Source organism: Panthera onca, chromosome B1 (assembly GCF_046562875.1).
Source record: "Panthera onca isolate mPanOnc1 chromosome B1, mPanOnc1 haplotype 2, whole genome shotgun sequence".
NCBI classification, from domain to species: domain Eukaryota; kingdom Metazoa; phylum Chordata; class Mammalia; order Carnivora; family Felidae; genus Panthera; species Panthera onca.
Window position 1 is genome coordinate 81822558 of NC_138342.1, and position 20565 is coordinate 81843122.

Here is a 20565-nt window from a genome sequence, read left to right on the forward strand (position 1 = left end):
AATATATACGTAAAAATTTTAGTGAAATAATAGCAAATGGGACACCTGGGTGGATCAGTTGGTTAAGCGTCTGACTCTTGATGTCAGCTTACATCATGATCTCACAGTTCATAAATTTGAGCCCAAGTCGGGCTCTGCACTTACAGTGCAAAATTATCAGCGAAATTAATATATGCTCATGTCAATAGATGCAAAAAAGGCATTTGACAAAATCAAAGGACAATTCTAATAAAAATTCTTCATGTATTGGAAATTGAAGGATATCTTTTTAATATAATAAAGAATACTTAAAAAATTAGAAACAGAAAATATTAAATAGCAAAACACTAGAACTATTCCAATTGAAATTAAAAAACAGATGTTTCTATCAAAATCATTAATAATGAATACAATAAAACAAAGTAAATAATGTATTAAATTGGAAAATATATTTTTGCCTTTGTTGTGATCAGATAACAAAATGACACAGGAAAATGTATTAAAATTACCCTAGAATTAATAAGAGAAATAAGTAAAGTAACCGGGTTCAAGTTAAATATATAAAAACCAGTAATTTTTTAATCTATACTAATAAGTAACTAAAAAGGAAATTGTAAAAAAAATCATTTGCAATAATGAAAAAATTATATACATAGAATTATGCAATGGGAAACTCATAGAACCTAAATACAGAAGATGTAAACAATGGAAAGATACCAAAGTTAAATGGGAAGACAATATCATAAAAATATCAATTAGGCTATTGGCCTAAAAATAGAAAATAGATCAAAAGAACTAAAGAAAAATTCCAGAAATTTTTTCCAATATATGTACCCATTTAATATAAGACAAATATATTTTAAGTGAGAAACAAATGAACTCCTTAATAAATTCGGCTGACACAAATGACTACCCAATTTAAACGACAGTAGAATTTACCCCTATATTTCACATTTAAAAAATAGTTTCCAGTTGGAACAATATAGAGAAGATTTGAATGGCCCCTGTGCTAGGATGGCATACAAATCCATGAAGCATTCCATATTTGGGGCCATTAAGGACACTAATTGTGATGAGCACTGGGTGTTATATGTAAGTGACGAATCACTAAATACTACTGCTGAAACCAATACTACACTACACGCTATATGTTAACTAACTTGAATTTAAACACAATCTTAGAAGAAAAAAATAAAAATAATTTCCAGATTTTTTAAGATGTAAATGTAAAACATGGGACATTAAAATTCATGTGTAAAAATCTAGAAAATTATATGTATGGGCAAGGGAGAGCTTAACCCCTAGAGACAAAAACTTAGAGAAAAGATAGTCCTTATATGACAATATCAAAATTTAAAAGGAAATGCATATCAGAATGACGTAAAATACCACTTTTTTTAGTCATCATAATGACAAAGATTTAAAAGACCAATGAAACATTTTCTGGGAAGATGCAAGAAAATATAATTTCATAATGGATAAATGTGAACTATTGCTTTTTTGTAAAGCTATCTGTGAATATGCCATAGATATCCCATAAAACTTAAATACTATATCATAAAATGATATACATACATACTTTTATCCATATATTTAAACAAACTTTGTACTGTGTAAAAAGTAAACAACAATAAAAAATGAAATACCTATTAATGAAGGGAATGACTGAATCATGTCACCATAAAATACTATGCAGACATTTTGAAGATTGAATTAAAGTCATTGCAGTTAGTTGGCATGATTTCCATCAGGTATTGTTAAGAACAAGATTCAGACAAATGTGAGACATCATTTTTCTAAAACCAAGAATTACCCCGCCCCCCAAAACCACTGTACATGTTAAACGTATATGTGCTTGTATATTTATGTATATGATTAAGCATGGAGTAAATATGAAAGGATGCATATTTGGGCATTAATAGATTACCTAAGTTGGGGAAAAAATGTGGGCCAAGGAGGGGAAGAATAAGGAAGGAATAAATAATTATCACATTTATTCATTGTTTATAAAATAAGAGAAATGCTTCAGGATTATTTAATAAAATTTAATATGTGAAACTTTGGTTGAAAGAGACAAAACAGGGGGTGGGGGGAACAGGCAGAACTGTGAAATGTTTATATTGTTTTAATGCCATGAATGAGGTAAAGCAAGAACATGGTGAAAGGTAAATCAGGTCATATTTCCAGTAAAGGTTGCAACACACATGCATATACCATTTGGGCTCATTTGGGAAATATGTATCTTCCCACTTGATTCAAATGATACCTTGATGAGAAAAATCCAATGCCAAAAGAGGTAAACAGTAATTGGAGGCAGAGCCATATGTGGTCTTGTGAGGTCCATCATGGGGAAAGATGTGGAGAGGCAGTTGGAAAGGTTTTACCACAAAAATGTTGGGTCATGAAGGAAATTAAGTTATGTAAAAATGGGTTAAGTGAAGTTTGCATACTGAGGAGTTTCTCAGGAAGGGACAGATAACATGTTTCTATTACTAACTTTGTCCAAAATCAGTCTGCATAATAAATCACCTGCCTGAAAAGCAGTGGCAACTGCTTGCTCATTCTTCTGTTGTTACTCTGGAAATTGGGTTTGAGATCCAGACAGATGCTGCAACCTGATCCTTAGATTGCATTCCCTGTCCTTATCATGGGTTACTCTGGGTTGGGTCCTCCTATAATGGATAGTTCCAGTTAACAATTTACTGATCATATGCTTTTAATGGTGAGAAAATAAGGCACACAAATAACAAATGCAATACTTTTGTTTAAAAAAGTGTGAGTAACATGGTAAGGTATTTAACTTTTTCTTCAAGAAAGTAAAATGAAGGGGCGCCTGGGTGGCTCGGTCGGTTAAGCGTCTGACTTCGGCTCAGGTCATGATCTCACGGTCCGTGAGTTCGAGCCCCGCATCGGGCTCTGTGCTGACAGCTCAGAGCCTGGAGCCTGTTTCAGATTCTGTGTCTCCCTCTCTCTCTGCTCCTCCCCTGTTCATGCTCTGTCTCTCTCTGTCTCAAAAATAAATAAACGTTAAAAAAAAAAAAAAAAAAAAAAAGAAAGTAAAATGAAGACAAAATGAAAAGTCTTTTAAACTGTGATGTGTGCTTTTTAAAGATTAGAGATCAGTAAATTTGACACTTCTCATCATTTAAATTCAGTACATTAAAAATGGAAACTACATGGTAGGTACAAATCTCATCTGGCTCAGCTTATAAATTGTTGATAAAAAATTTAAGAATATATTTACATGGCATTTTAAAAAGCCTACTGTCTTGCATAATAGTCCCAAAGGAGCTTATTATAGTTTTAGAAGATTCTCCATTATTAGAATTCTGTTTCAGCATTGTACAGTGTTTTACTAAATATATGTATCTATATTCTTCTGTTATGTAGAACATATTAAATTGATTTGCAGTTCTCATTAATTAAGTCTTCTGACTAAAATCTCATACTCTAAAAATAATTACCTTGAATATTATCAGCCTTAAAAAGGAAGGAAACCCTGTCACATGCTTATGACATGGATGAAACTGGAGAACATTATGCTGAGTGAAATAAGACAGTCACAAAAAGACAAATACTATATGATACCACTTATATGAGGTATCTGAAGTAGTCAAATTCATAGAAACAGAAAGAAGAATGGTGGCTGCCAGGAACTGGTAAAGGAGGAAATGGGGAGTTGTTTAATGGATACAGAGATCCATTTGGAAAGATGAAAAAGCTCTGGAGATACCTTGCACAACAACATGAATACACTTAATACTGAACAATAGTTCATTACTTAAACTACTTAACACTAAAAAATAGTTAAGATGGTAACTTTTATGTGTTTTTTTACCATGATTAAAAATAAAAAATAAGGTTATGATCTTAAAATACACAAGTGTTTATGAAATTTCAAATGTGTTTGATGAAATATACTTTCTTCTCATGGTTGAAATATAAAGGATTTGTTGGTAACATGTCTTTACCTGGGTGAAGGAAAATTCTACTAAAGCCCAGTAAATAAGGTAACAAGTATTTATTAATTCCTTGTTATAAACAAGATATTGAGAGGTATACAACACATTTTTTGTAGATACATAGATAGATGATATAGATATGGATATAGATATAGATACAGTAGTTGGTGCAAGTCCTAAAAACGTTAATAAGTGGCAATTCAAGATACAAAAATGTCAAGAAAATAATAGAAGCCACAAGATGGTGCATAATCAGTAGTTAAAGGAAGGTTACTAGATAAATCTTTAGCCTAATTGAACTGGCTGAATAACTAACACAAGTGATATGCATATGTTCCACATATACAGTAGATAGTTGAAGACATTTTTCCTAACATATTTGTGGTTAAAAGGAACTGATACTCATTATGTCACATTTTATACAACTATTTGATAAGATATCTGAATTTATCTTTCTTTGCTTCCTCCTCTACTTTTTTTTTTTTAGCATATGAAAATTAAGTCTCCAAAAGTAATCCGGTAATTCCAAACTCACACAAACCCAAACCTGGATAAATGTGACTCCAAAACTTTCTGTCAAATTAATTTCAGCTACTAGGACATTAAAGTATAATCTTTCATTTTTCTGCCTTCTCCCTCACATTTCCCCCTGTTTATTCTAATATACCTCAGACACCTCTTTTCCCCTCTTATCAAAACACAAGCACACAAACCCACACACAACTCTGCTTACCCCAGTTCTTGGGATACATTCTGAGGTGGCAACATAATCAGATAGGAAAAGTAAAGGAGAGAAGAATCTTCGGGCCCCGTTCTTGTCATCCCATTCGCCACCAACTACCAAGAATCTCATTATCTAGTGGTCTTTTAGTCATTCTTCTTATTCCTACTCTCCACTAATGCACACACTTCACAGAGAATGTTATAATAGGTGTGGTAAACATATCTTAGGAAATCCTTGGAATGACCACACCAATTCCTAGGTATTTGCTAGAATTCTTTCCTGTGCCTGGAGTACACTCTTCCAGTAACGTGTCCTAACTTTATTTTCATTTTTGCACTCATATTTTTATTTGTAATATGTAGGAGTTGGAAAATGATTTCTAGACTCATTTTTTAATCTGTAATATTTAAGATTCTGGAAACAAAATTTTTTTAAAAACAAGTTTTTTCAAAAAGGGCACTAGATGGCACAATTTTACCAATTTATGCTAATAAAGTCATTCATCCTCGTATTAATTCACAAATAAAATAATTTCTTTTTATAAATAGTTACATGTAAATAATTTAATAGGAAACCTGTATAACAATAAAAAGAAAAGTTCTTGACAATATAATATTTCCAATATACCATGTTTTATGGCCTTATTTATGAACATAGCAAGCACAATTCTAGCATTGGATGAATAATTTAACCCAGAGAGAACAGCCATCTCTATAGTGAAATACACCAAAAACCTATGGATGTTTAACATTCATGTCTATCAAATGTACATTTTTATAGTATTACTAATACATAATAAAACACTATAATATAGTAAAGTGGACTGATAATTCCACTGACTTTGAATGCTTAAAATCAGATGCTAGTGAATGTTTCTTACTTCACTGCTTGCCTTAAGCTCATTATATCCAGTTAGGAACCTTGTCTCCTCATGCTTAAAAATGAATAAATTCATCCAGTAACAATAGAAAATGACTAAGGTCTATTCAATTTAGTAGCCACTTGACCTTTTATTTGCTAAAAGTACCATATTTAGAGCAAAAGTCCCAGATCTATCTAATGTTTTCACTATCACTTCATTTTCTGGAATTATTTATATTTCACAAAGTTTATCAGTTCTTGAACTGTATCTTGACATACAGGACAGCACATCAGCCAAACAAACAGAATGTACACTTCACCTGGACAATCTCCCAACCCTGGCTCAGGTTCTTGGAGAAGTCTTGCCTAATTACCTAGTGTATACTTCCACCAGATGGTACAATCAACTGTGGTAAATCCTTATTTAAGAGACTAATAGGGAAATGTCTCTACTTTTGCCTAATGAAAAAGTTCTCCTGTTTAGAGGAAAGTCATCATCATGGACAAAAGAAACAGCTTCTAGAGGATCACATATGAAAAGAGGAGTAGGGAAAATGACATCTACATTGTTAGCTACACTGGGCTACTCTAAATATTAACAGAGTAAATATAGCCAAATTGCCCTTATATTTCAACAAACCAGGCAAAGCAGTGTGGTGAATGGCCTGAGGGAGTAAGAGAACAAGAAGTTGGATAATTACTAGAGAGGACCTCTTGAAGCAATACTGGAGATCCTTGAAAGTTAATGATTCCATGAATAGCTCATCAATGGTAATGCTAAGTGGACAATGATTTCTTATAGAAAGTTGTTCCCAGACATCAAAGATGACTTACCCTATAACCGCTGAACAAATATCAGCAGTATCTGCCAAATTCTACTACATGTTTTACATAAAGACATGAAAGAAATTCCAAATTTGAAACCATAACACTGTTGCCAACCATCAGCCCAACAAGTTAATCAGCTGTCTAAGATCGGTTACCATGATAGGATAGGAAAGATAGATTCTGTTCTTTTTGTTCTTAAATGCTAGGCTTCACTTCAAAAAGTCTTTTTTCTCTTCCCTTAAAATAATGTTTAACTGATATTGTAACCAATGTGTACTACCCACTGTGATAAATAAGGAGGAAAATAGAGTAATAACAGGATATACTGTTCTTCGTAAGAAATGTGTGTATGTATGTATATATATAGGGAGAGAGAGAGCGAGAGAGAGAGGGAGACTAGAGAGAATATATGAGCCCTTTTAGCACTTCTCAAGAGAAACATTATAATGTGAGTACATAGTGGACATTATTGTTTATTCCCCAACATGTCAATTCCACCGCAGAAAACTATCTGAGTAAACAATGGTAATTCATTCCCTTTGACAATGATTAATTCAGAAAGGGTTTGTGACCCAACTATGGCTATTGTAGGCATAATTCTAAAATGAGTCCTTAAAGATTTCTCACCCTAATCCCTGAAGCCTATGAACATGGTGAGATGTCACTTTCATGCTTGTGTTCTCTTCTTTGGCACAGTCTTAAGAAAGAGAAATTATCTAGGCAAGCTTAAAATCTAATCACACCAGCTCTAAAAAGCAGAGGGGTTTCTTCAGATGATAGCAAAAAAAGTCAGAGATGGGGCACCTGGGTGGCTCAGTTGGTTGAGCGTCAGACTTTGGTTCAGGTCATGATCTCAAGTTCAAGCCCCACATCGGGCTCTGTGCTGACAGCTCAGAGCCTGGAGCCTGCTTTTAGATTTGTGTCTCCCTCTCTCTCTGCCCCTTCCCTGCTCGCTCTCTCTCTCTCTCTCTCTCTCAAAAATGAATAAACATTTAAAAAAATTTTTAAAAAGAAAGAGATTCAAAACAATAGGATAGAAGAGAACCACTTGACGAGGAATGCAGACAGCCCCAAATTACTCAGATCCACCCCTTAGCTAATAGCCAGCAAGGAAATGAGGATGTTGGTCTTATTACCACAGGGAACTAGATTTTGTGAACAATCTGAATGAGCTTGGAAGTGAGTTTTTCCTCAACTCTTCCAGAAAGAAGCCCAGCATCCTCTACAAACTGGACATTAGCCTTGTGAGTTTCTAAACACAGAACCCAGTAGAGCCCACCCAGATTTCTATCCTATAGAACTATAAGATGACAAATGAATGTTGCTATAAGCTACTAAGTTTGTGGCCATTTGTTATGACAGCAATAACAAATTAATCCAGTGGCCAAAGAATTGTAAAATACAGTCTACTAGTGATTCTGAGGAAATTGTATTTCTACAAGAGAGCCACAGGACAAAATGGTGTCTCTTCTTTTTTTGAATGTTACTATGTCTAGACCTAATGGGCAGAACTAATTTGTGGATATATAGAATTATGTTGTTGAAATTCCTAAAACTAAATCATCCTTAAAATCACAGAATAAATGTACTTGATAATAATGTACGGGACATAAGCATATTAGAAAATAGAGTAAACCTATGTCTTCATGCTACTGAAGAGACTAACCTTGGAGCTGACCCTACTTCAGGAATAACAGATATGTGAGATAATCTTTTTGTTGTTTAAGCCAGTTGGAAGATTTCCGTTAGGGACAAAATATTTTAACTGATAAGACATTGATATAAAACTAGTATAGTTACATCTGGAGACCCAGTGTTAAGTAAAAGAACACTGAAATGAGAGACTTGAGATAACATATATCCAGCCGTAGTTATGTATTTATTTAATTTCTCATACATTTATGAAAGTATTTAATTTTCTCCCCTTTTTAATTTATATATCTAATGAAATAGAAAACATTGAAAAGATTATATGGAAGAGATTTCTGTGATGACATGAAAAATTTATACCTAATATCAATACAGCTTGTTAAGAAATTTCAAGTTTGGCCAACAAAAGTGATGCTTTATTTCCATGTTGTGAAATACCAAAACATTGCCAATACATAGAAATTTGTAACTAGTTAGTTATCTAAGTATGAAAGGAGGTATCGAGATTGGGATAGAGATTTGGAAGTCAGCATATGAGAGGTGCCTGGGTGGCTCAGTCAGTTGAGTGGCTGACTTTGGCTCAGGTCATGATCTCACAGTTTATGAGTTCAAGCCACACGTTGGCCTCTGCACTGGTAGCACAGAGCCTGCTTGAGATTCTCTCTCTTACCTCTCTCTCTGCCCCTTCCCCACTCATGCTTTTTCTCCCTCAAAATAAACTTTAAAAAAAAAAGGGAAGAGAGATTAATGGTCACCCAACATAAGACAAAAAGAGACAAACAGTGCCTGAAGATAGGAAGAACCCTCAGACACAACTAAGATTAAAGACCTGTAGGCAAAAGAGGAGGATCCTGTGAATGAAAATAATAAAATTGTTTAGGCATATGTGATTAGAATCAGAATAAATAATGTCAGGAAAGCTAAAAGCATAGAGGATGGAGCTTTGAGACCTGTTTGTCCAACAATCAGAAGTAGAAGAGAGATTTAGTAAGATAAAGATTGAAGTGGATTGTCTGAATTTGGCATTTTTAATGCATTATTTATTTCAGTACAGATAATCTCAGTCATGGGGTGAAGAAGGTGGGGGATAAGCAGAAGCCAGATTGCTGTGAGTTGAGCAGTGGGAGGAACACTTCATCTCCTGAGACTGGAGGGAAGGAAATAAGGATCAATGCAGATGTTTATCACAATGGAAATATGCAAATGAAGGCACATGGAAATAATACAACAGCAGGGTACCTAAGCTCAAGTGAAGTAATTACAAGGAGAACAATGCTCAAAAGATTTCCTAAAACACCATCTTACACAATCAGAATAGTTATCGATGTCCAGAATATGATACCAACCTCAGTGTAGCTATAAGTAAAACATTAATTTACTTTCTGCAGTTGTCAGTACAGAATGCTACTGGGGGTGTTCTCTAAAGAATTTGGATATGAGTTAAATAAAATTGTCTTCAAAGAATAAAACTATGTACTTACATGTAATTCATTTATAGGCAAAGTCACCTGAAAGACAGAATTCTTGCCAAGTCAAGCCTGCAATATTTGAGGTAACTTATTGAATATATTAACATAGCTAATGAAAGAATGTATCCATAAAAAAGGGAAAAAAGTATTGATTGGCTATGGAAGGAAATAAAAAACAAATCACTCAGGCAAAGCCACCCCAATACAGAGATGAATATTTTTGTCTTGCTGGCCAGGCTATTCCTGGTGGGAAGACCAATAGAGAAAATATATGCACAAAAATTATTATAATTCAACCTATAGAGTACCATGGTAATTAAGAGGAAAGGAGATAACTTCTAATTGATCAGTGATATATGAGGACTGAAGCAAGGAAGAATGAAATGTCAGGAATATGGAAGAATTTGCTATTGTTCTATAATTTTTTCATTTCTGTGTTTTATTTTCTCAACCAAGTTACCAAGTTCGTTCTGGTCAGGGACTCATAGATCGCAAAACAAAAAACAAAACAAAACAAAATCTCAACACCACTTGCTCTAGAGTAGGATTACAACTAAACTCGTACAGGTTTGCCAGCAAATATGTAGAATATACTCTTTCCAATGACCTCATGGGAATTTCTGTCAACTTGGCACCTCATATGGAATAGTATCAAAGCTCTTACTTCTGGGGTGCTGGCTGGCTCAGTGGGTAGAGTATGTAACTCTTATCTCAGGTTTATGAGTTCAAGCCCCACATTGGATGTAAAGTTTACTGGAAAAAAAAAAAAGTAGAAGAAGAAGAAGCAGCAGCTTACTTCTGATTTCCAGAGCAGGTTTACAAAGTACATAGAGCTACTTACAGTTGATATCTTGAGGCCATGAAAAGAAGTGGCAAGTAATTAAGCCAAAGTTATGCAACCTGTGAGATCAAAGACTCACCACAAAGATAGGACAGGACAATCTTCATGTACCAAATATTTGTTACGGATCTGCTGAATGCTAGGTCTTGATCTAGGCACTACAGAAACAGAGACATAAGAACACATTATCCTTAGTGTTAAGGACATGACAGTCTAATGCAGAGATAAGTGAACTACAGCCCATATTCCATACTCCATTCACTGCCTGTTTTTACAATAAAGTTTTATTGTAACAGTCACACATTCATTTTCATATTATTGATGAATGCTTTCCAGCTACAACAGAGCTAGATAGTTGCAAAAACAAGCCATATAGCCTTCAAATATATATATATATATATATATATATATATATATATATATATTACAGTTTTTCTAATGAAATAAGTTTCAGACATCATTCCCCTTAACCCCTAAATGCTTCAGTTTATATTTTCTAACAAGGGAATTCACTCACATAACCATAATAAAATGATCAAAATCAGGACATTTAACCTTGAACAATATTATTTAAATTGAAATTTTACCAGTTGTTCTTATGTTCTTATTTCATTTATAGCAAAAAAAAAAAAAAAATCTGGTGCAGAATCCAGTCTGGATTACACTTTACATTTAGTGTTTATGTCTCTTTTGTCTCTTCTTTACCCTAAAATAATTCATTAGTCAGGGAGCCTGGGTGGCTCAGTCAGTTAAGTGTCCAACTTCAGCTCAGGTCATGATCTCACAGGTTGTGGGTCTGAGCCCCGCATCAGGCTTTGTGCTGACAGCTCAGAGCCTGGAGCCAGCTACAGATTCTATGTGTCCATCTCTCTCTGCCCCTCTCCTACTCTCTCTCTCTCTCTCTCTCTCTCTCTCTTTCTCTCTCTCTCTCAAAAGTACATAAATATTAAAGTTTTTTTAATAAGTCATTAGTTTTTCATGATATTGATATTTTTTTAAGAGTATATAGACCAGTTATACATCCTCACTTTCGGTTCATCTAATGATTAGATTCAGGGTATGCATTTTTGGCAGGAATACTATGAATATGATCCTGTGTTCTTACCAGTATTTCACATCACAAGGCACATGATGTTGACTTTTCCCACTATTTATGATGTTAACTTTTTAAATGTTTGTTTATTTATTTTTGAGAGATAGAGCACAAACTAGAGAGGAGAAGAGAGAGACAGAGGGAGACACAGAATATGAAGCAGGCTCTGGGCTCTGAGCTGTCAACACAGAGCCCAATGCAGGGCTCGAACCCAAAAACTGTGAGATCATGACTGAGCCAAGGTCAGACACTTAACTGACTGAGCCACCCAGACAACCTGGTAATGTTAACTTTGATTGCTCAGTTAAGGTGACGTTTGCCAAGTTTCTTCATTATAAACATATTACTTTTCTTTCTGTAATTAATTAGTAATTTGTGATTAGAAACTTTGAGACCATGTAGATATCCTATTCTTTATCAATGGGATAGTTTCAGTACCCATTGTTGATTCATACCTGAATCAGTTGTCACCTAATAATAGATTTTTTACTTCCCATTGGAGAGGAATAGTCAAAAAGGCAATGGGCAGACTCCTTAAACTCATAGTATCATCTGCCCCTGACAGACAGTTGAACTAAAAACTTCAGGTACCTTTTAGACCAAAAATGAGAATTAAGTTGGAGACTTTAAAGGAAGCAGATATGTCAAATGTATTAGAACCTGCTGCTATTATAGCTATCACAGCCATTAATGAGAAGAGGCCCGCATACTAGTTTAGAATGATTTATTAAATAGTTAAGCTCTACCTGAAAGGAAAACTTATGTATATATCCCTGACTTGTGGATTTCTCAGACAAATCAAAGAAAACAGAAAGAAATATTAGGACCAAACATTTAACTTAAGATGATTTTTGTCTTAAACTTTATCAAAAACAAAGTGACACAGTTATAGGATCAGCATGAATTTAACTCAGATTGAGAAGGGGCTTATCCATGGTTTGTGCTCAGAAAGAAAAGGAGGATATTGTAGGTGAGGGAAAATCTTTTCTTCTACCCATCTTAGTTTTTCTAGCTATGGTCCTGCAAATTAGACTGATCAAAAACAGATTGATAAGAGAAAAACAAGGTTATTAACATGTGCATTGTGCATATACACAGGGGAGTACTCAGTGATGGGTAAACCCCAAATGACTGGTTGGAACTTGAGTTTAAATACCACCCAAGAAAAAGGAGTTTGGGGCATTTGAGAAGGGGAGGCCAGTTATGTGAAAGTGACTAAGAAAAGTATGGTACACAGGGATTGTTGGATGAGATTTGTTATGCAGATTAAAATTGGTGCCTTCTCAAATGGCCAGTTGTTAAAGGTCCTCCTCTTATTGGTAGGAGAGATTGAGGACATCTCTAGAAATAAACATTTCCTTTATATAGCATGGTATGTTAACCAACTGGAATTAAAAACTTAAAAAAAAAGAATTTCCTTTATAAATGTAATTTCCTTTACAATAATAAAACTTGTGTCCTGTTTTTAGGGCTTTTCCTGCATCTGCTAGTTTTCAATGGCCTTTACTTCAAAATAATCCATATGCCAAAGAGGTGTATTTTGTGGTGGCATATTTGGATACTCCTCAATATTTATAAGGGACTAGGAATTCTACTGGTTCCTGCAGTAGTGGGAAGAGAATCCATCTCAAGCTGCCAGAACCTAGTTTTGCAAATAGAGTTCGATGTTCTTTACTCTTTCCCTCCATGAGATGGGTAGCAAAGAACATGCCTACAAGGCTTCTTCAGGTCATACCCAGTATTTTAGGCAAAGCATGATGCTGGAAAACTATAAAGGATTGACACAAATGAGATGACCTTGAGAAATTTTAGGGATAAATATTATTCAATTTTTTTCAATTTGTTTTTATTGTGGTAAAATACATATGATGTAAAATTTACCATCTTGATAATTATTAAATGTACAGTTCAATGGTATTAGATACATTCAAAATGTTTGTTGTGCAGCCATCACCACTATCTATCTCTATAACTCTTTTTATTTTGTAAACCTGAAACTCTATACTCATTAAAAACAAAAACAAACAAACAAAACCAAACAAACAAACAAAAACAAAACTCTTCATTCGCCCCTTCCCCTAGCCGCTGGAAATCACCATTCTACTTTCTGTACAATGGCTTTGACTACTCTAAGTATTTTATGTCAGTGAAATCATATAGTACTGTCTTTTTGTGACTGGCCTATTTTATTTAGTATAATGTACTCAAGGTTAATCCATGTTGTAGCATGTGTCAAAATCTCCTTACTTTTTAAGGCTGAATAATATTTCATTGTATATGTGTACAACATTTTGCTTATCCATTTATCAGTTGATGGACACATGGGTTGCTTCCACATTTTAGCTATTGTGAATAATGCTGCATCATACATGGGTATACAAATATCTCTGAGATTCTGCTTCCAATTCTTTTGGATATATACATAGAAGTTGAATTGCTGGATCATATAGTAATTCTATTTTTAACTTTTTGAGAAACCATCATACTGTTTCCACAGAAGTTGTCCCATTTTAGACTTCTACCAATAATGTACCAGGGTTCTAATTTCTTCAAATCTTAACAGCCATCATAATGGATATGAGATAGGATTTCATTATAGTTTTGATTTGCATTTACCTAATGATTGATTATGTTGAGCATCTTTTCATATGCTTATTGTCCATTTGTAATCTTTCTTGGAGAGATGTCTATTCAAATTCTTCACTCATTTTTGCATTGCATTGTTTGGTTTGCTATTTACTGAGTTTCAGGAGTTCTCAATGTCGTCTGGATATTAATCCTTTATCAGATATGATTGCTATATATTTTCTCCCATTCTGTGTGTTCCCTTTTTACTATGTTAATATTGTCTTTTGATGCATTATTTTTTTTAAATGTTACAAAGTTCAATTTGTCTTTTTTTTTTATGTTTTGTGATCTTGGTGTCATATCCAAGAAATCATTGCCAAATCTAATACTGTGAAGCTTTTGCCCTGTTTTCTTCTGAAAGTTTTTTAGTTTTCAGTTTTACATTTAGATCTTTGATCCATTTTCAATTACATTTTGTATATGGTTGAGTAAGGGTCCAACTTCATTCTTTTGCATACGGATATCCAGTTTTAGCAACACCATTTGTTGGAAAGATTGTCCTTCCGTTGAATGGTCTTGGTACCCTTGTCAAGAATCAGTGAACCATATATAAGAAGGTTTATTTCTGGGCTATCAATTCTATTTCATTGATAATTATGTCTGTCTTTATGCCAGTACCATGCTGCTTGGATTACTGTTGCTTTATAATAAGTGTTGAAGTCAAGAAATGTGAGTCCTCTAGCTTTGTTCTCCTTTTTCAAGATTGTTTTGGCTACTGGGGATCCCTTGAGATTTGATATGAATTTTAGGATGGGTTTTTCTATTTCTGCAAAAAACATTGCTAGGATATTGATAGGGATTGCATTGAATCTGTAGATTTCTTTGGGTGGTATTTACATCTTAACAAAATAAGTCCTCCAATCCATGAACATGGGATGTGTTTCCATTTATTTATGTCTCCTTAATTTCTTTCGGCAATGTTTTATAGTTGTCACTGTACAAATCTTTCATGTTCTTGGTTGATTCCTAAGTGTTTTATTCTTTTTGGTGTTATTATAAATGAAATTGCTTGCATAATTTCCTTTTCAGATTGTTCATTGTTAATGTATAGAAATGCGTCTTATTTTTATGTGTTGACATTGTATCCTGCTACTTTGTAGAATTTATTAGTTCTAACGGGTTTTTTTTTTTGTAGAATCTTTAGAGTTTTCCACATATATGATCATATCATCTGCAAACAGAGATGATTTTACTTCTTCCTTTTCAATTTGGGTGCCTTGTATTACTTTTTCTTGCCTAATTTCTCTGGTTAAAACTTTTGATGCAATTAACTCATAGTTTTAAAGAAGTTTCATAACTTCATAAATTCTTCATTGCTTATTAAAAGGCTTAGGTTGTTTTGTTTTGGTTTGGTTTGGTTTTTCAGACCTTGTCATTAGTCAAGCACTCTTAAGAGTTGGAGGCAGTGCTAGGGAGTAAAAAAAGTAAAGTATTTCAGATATCGTTCAGAGCCATCAATCAAAGGACACCCTCACATGTGCTCGGGAGAGCTCAAATAAGCAAGAGTTTTCTGCATTGATCTTTTTGACTAAACCCATAAAGTCAACTCATAATCCAGTATAAAGGAGTATTATATTTAAAAACAATTTGTAGAATGAGAATTAACAATCATAGAGTGCATAATCTATGAGTTAGCACTATATAATCTTTAGAAGAATCATGTATGGTTTTATTTACAAAAAAGAAAACTAAAGTTCAAAAACATCGAGTGACTTATAAGTTACAGGGCTAAGATAAAAGCCCAGTTCTGAATCTAGAATCCTTTTCACAGTGCTTATGTATTACTCTTATACTAGCAGGTATTTGTTTGAGAACAACCAAGAAAAGGAAATGACTGAGGTCAAAATAATTTATAAAGTGAATTTAAAATGCTTTTTGTACAACTTTCAAATTTGAGTTTTGGTTGTAAGAACTTTCAGTTCATGAAAAGAAATTGTTCCGTACACCACTGCAATAGTACTAATAGCTATTAAATACTAATAGTTATGTCTAGTTATTATTGCTGTAGAACACCCAGTAGCTTCTCTACAGTAAAGGCATTTAACAGGGATGGAGTTCATCAAACTCAGAGTAACTACACAGATATAAAAACTAAAGAATGCAAAAATTAAAATAAGACGTGCTACAGTAATGGGATTGTGTATGATTTCACTTTCTTTTAACAAATAAAAATCACTGCCATGGGCCACAGGCAGCCGATCAGACAAGTCAGGGTGGCCTTGTGGCCCTGGAAGGAGGGCCCTTCTCCCTCAGCTCTGGGAGCCTTCCCTGGCCCCAGCTGTCAACTCCCCACCCCTCCCACCCACCCCCCCACCCCCCCACCCCCCCCACCCCCCCCCACCCCCCGAGCCCAAGGTGGAGTGCAGGGATGGGCACCAAGCTGGGTCTCAGGATTCTGACCTTCAAGAAAATCCTTCCATGATTGGACAGGACCCCTGGGGTAAACATTGCAAACCTTCAACCTATTCACTATTACGTCTTCAAAAACGAATCACCGTTGGAACAAAAGCTAAGAGAATTAAGACAAGAAACACAAGAATGGAACCAAGAGTTCTGGGAAAACCAGAATTTGACATTTTGTAAGGAAACAGAAGAATTTATTTGCTCAAGACTGAAAGTTAAAGGCCTGGAACTGAGAGCCAGATCAGGTCAAAATGCAACATTTGACCAGAAAAAATGGCTGACTTTTACAAGGAATTTTTAAGTAAAAATTTTCAGAAGCACATGTATTATAACAGTGGAGCAGCCATCACTGTGTGCCTCTGCCAGATGCAGGAGGAGGTGCTGAGTTGTACAGCACCTGTGAGGTATTCTTACCAAAAAAATGGAGTGAAATCTAGTGAGACCTCCAAACTCAATACCAGTTCACAGGAAAAAGAGACTGGTAGAAGTATAATTTTGCTATCACCTTCTTCATGGGAAAAGTGACCCTGGAGAGGGTTTGGAACAAGCTTACACCAAACAAAAGAAGACCAGCACTTAGAAGCCTACCCTGAACCACCCACCGATGTCCAAGTTTCCAGGAGAAGCAGCTATTTTGGGAGTTCATTTACAAGGGCTCTAAAAACCTGTTAGGGAACTGAGTCCTACACCTTTTTTATGGGGGCCCCTTGGCTTATGTCAGCACAGGGTGGACTGGAAGAGGAGTCCTGGTAAGCAGGGGGCCATGTGACTCTGTCCCCACTGTGGATTCCAAGCTGGTCCTGGGTCACAGACATGATATCAAATAAAACCCAAGCACTGTGTAAAAATAAATAAGTAAATAAATAAAAGTAATTTGTCGCTATTATCATGGTTATTTTTAATAAATAAACATCAGGGAGAAAAATACTTCTATGGAATTTGCTTGTGAATTGCTCTTCTAGCCTCATTAAAAAAATTATTTTCCTAAGCCTCGGAAGTAATTGAATTCTGAATAAACTTACTCCATTACTTGGAATTAATTTTTTGGACTCTTTTTTACAATGCAAATCTTTTGGTCTATGCTGAATCAGTAAATTCTGTTTCCCAGGCAACTTTGTGTAAATCAAAGCTGAAGGTCAGACCAAAATTAATGCATTACATTAAAGTAAAATAGGATTGCTTTGCATTTCAATTGACGCTATTTGGTTTTGTGTGGTTAAATGTCCCTACTACCACTGTTTAATTCTAGGCAGCTTGAATCTCTTGTACATTTTATGTATAAAACATTTTATGAAAGAAAAATTACATTTTAAAAATTAAACAGGAGTGAAACACAAGAATTAATCCAGTGATAAATTTTCATCTTCATTAGTAATGAAAGACATTGAAATCCAATTAACAATGAAATGATTTTGCTCACCTATCAAGTAAGCAGATTTAGAAAATAATGCTCAGTACCAGTAACAGTACAGAGAAATGTTTCCTATTTTGGCTCCACATCTCTACGGCCTCCTAATTCAGGTCCTCATTATCTCCTGCTGGAACAATCTCAGTAATTCCCTTCTAAATTGTCTGCATGATCCCAGTCTTGGATTTCTTAAGTCCAGGCTCCACACTGCAGCTTGATAAATCTATTTAAAATATAATTCTAACCATATCATTGCATGTGTTTCTCAGCCTCTCAGTTTCCAGGGTGGAATAGTTAATGACGTACAGCATCTGTAAAGAAATTGCTAAATGTGTGGTTGCAGTTCAATTTTGCCATGGTTAGTACAGACAATAAAAAACTCACTAAATCTAAGATTTGTTCCTCTGATACCCACAGGAAACCAAATTAGAATTTAATGTTTGCGTAGTAAGCCTGGAATTAGAATAGGGACCTGAGTTGTACAATTCAAATGGTTAAAGGAAACAAGTTTAAAAAGCTTGGATCTTTCACCTCCCTAGCCATTTTCATCAATAGGAGATTCTCTGCCTGGACAGTGCTTCATAGGGATATGTGCAACTTTTCATTTTGGGGTTCCATATCTTGTACTCCAAAAAGAACTTACCTTTCTATTTTTGTAGGGGAGGAAGAACTTTTTCTCTACCCTCTTAGGGTCTCCAACTGGGCCTGACATAAACTGACAGAAGACAGATTAACAGAGAAAAGCATACAAAATTTCATGCATATTTTCATATATACATGGTACTTAGTCTTCATTGGAAAATTAAAACACAAAAAGCTGTTAAGCCTGGGTGCTTACATACCAGGTTGATTGAACAAAGTACAGTAAAACCTTGGTTTGTGAGCATAATTCATTCCAGAAGCTTGATTGTAATCCAAAGCACTTATAGATCAAAGCCAATGTCAAGAACCATTGGCTCAGCTGTGGTCATGTGATGCTCAGCATCACGTACTACTTGTATTATAAGACATTGCTTATTTTCAAGATAAAATTTATTAGAAATGTTTGCTTTTCTTATGGAACACTCACAGAACAAGTTACTTGTAATCCAAGGTTTTATTGTATAGTAATTATGGAAAACTATCTAAAATATATGGGGAAACTAAAGGAAGATGAGGGTTATTTCAACAAGATTTGTTTGTATAGATTCTTCTCAGCCTTGAGCTCCCTCTCTGGAGATGAGAATTTTCTTTCCCTCCAGGTGCAGGAAAGGGCTGCTTTTGCATGGGAGTTTTCTCTCTTGTTTTCAGGGAGAAAAGGAAAGATCATAGCGCCTTTCTTGCACCTATTGTTTTTCAAGTAACTTTAGCTCAAAATAGTCAATATACCAAGTCAGCATATGTTGGGATGGCAAGTTCTGAAAACCTTCATTTACATTATCTCTCTAAAAAAGGTATAATACCACTGCTTAGGGTTTTATTTATTAAAGTTTAATCACTTCCCAGACTTGCTCCTCAAGATTATTTTGATTAGGGTTGGAGGTATTCCCAAACCCTTTAGTCCTAGAGTCCTATACAGTCCCCAGGTTTTTTACTACAAAGTCACTAATTTAAGCAAATGTTTGAGTACCTATTCTATGCCAAGCACTTTTTGATGTTCTGGAAATAACCTATGACCTAGACAGACACTATTTCTGTTTTTTGAAAAATGCTATAAAAGTAGTTTTCCCAGGGAGCAATCTTACTTTTTCTTATTGTTAAGTTCTTGGGTAGCCTCTCACTGTTGTCACTATTCCCAAAAATAGATCATTGGGAAGTTTATTAAAACTTTAAATAATCATTTTATATAATAAATAATAATTTCCCAATTATCTATCATATATTGGCTTTTCTTAAAATATAGCAGTGAGGATGATCCTAACTTTTCTATTCCTCTTAAATTTAACAGTAGATAACTTTAGATAACATGTGTAGAATAGGCATTGCCGTTAATTCATGTTAAAGAGTTTGAATTAGGGGCATAGAATTTGAAAGTTGTCATTAAATTATTTGCTACATTCACATACTTCTCTCATTCTTCCCTCACCTGACAGTGTTGAACTTTCACCTGAGCCCTGTGTTTTGAGCAGCGATGGTTAAGAAATCCTTGTACCCTTTTGTGTTCCAGGAAATGACTGTCCTCAAAGCACAAACTTGGCCTCACATATTCCAAGATGTCTTCATCCTTCCTCATAACTCCCATATTGCAGATGACTAATTTGTTTACCTACCACTATAAAGCCCCCAGACTCCCCCTTTTTCTTTGAGATATTCGTCATTAATAAATTTTCTCTCTAATGCAATCATTCATATGCAATCGTCTCTTGAACTGTCCAGTAAAATTTGTCTTTTACACACCAAATCATAATGCTCAGTGCTACCTTAACACAAACTTTACTGGGTTTTTATGAGAATTAAATGATTTAGTATTTGTGTAACATTTTAAATGATGTCAGAAATCTAGTATGTGTTCAACAATGTATTATCTGTAATACCTGTATTATCTATTACTATCATCATTATTTAATTGATGTTAATTCCTAATCAATGTTAGCAAAAAACTATTTTTCAAATTGTTAAAGAAAAATTATTCATGATACTTGTTTAAGATAGTAAGGCAGACCTAATTCCAAGTGGACCATTGCAGTGTTATAGGGATAATGCAATGGGTCTCACAGTAGGGGAGAGAGATTGGACTCAA

General features: G+C 34.6%; 1 non-coding gene and 1 pseudogene across 1 annotated transcript; both read left to right on the forward strand.

Moving 5' to 3' along the window:
• Positions 1–923: 923 nt before the first annotated feature.
• Positions 924–1028, forward strand: LOC132693436 (U6 spliceosomal RNA). The gene has a single exon (XR_009616819.1). It is a non-coding gene; the product is annotated as a U6 spliceosomal RNA (small nuclear RNA).
• A 15187-nt stretch (positions 1029–16215) lies between these two features.
• LOC132693042 (cytochrome c oxidase assembly factor 8-like) lies at positions 16216–17297 on the forward strand (annotated as a pseudogene).
• Positions 17298–20565: the final 3268 nt, after the last annotated feature.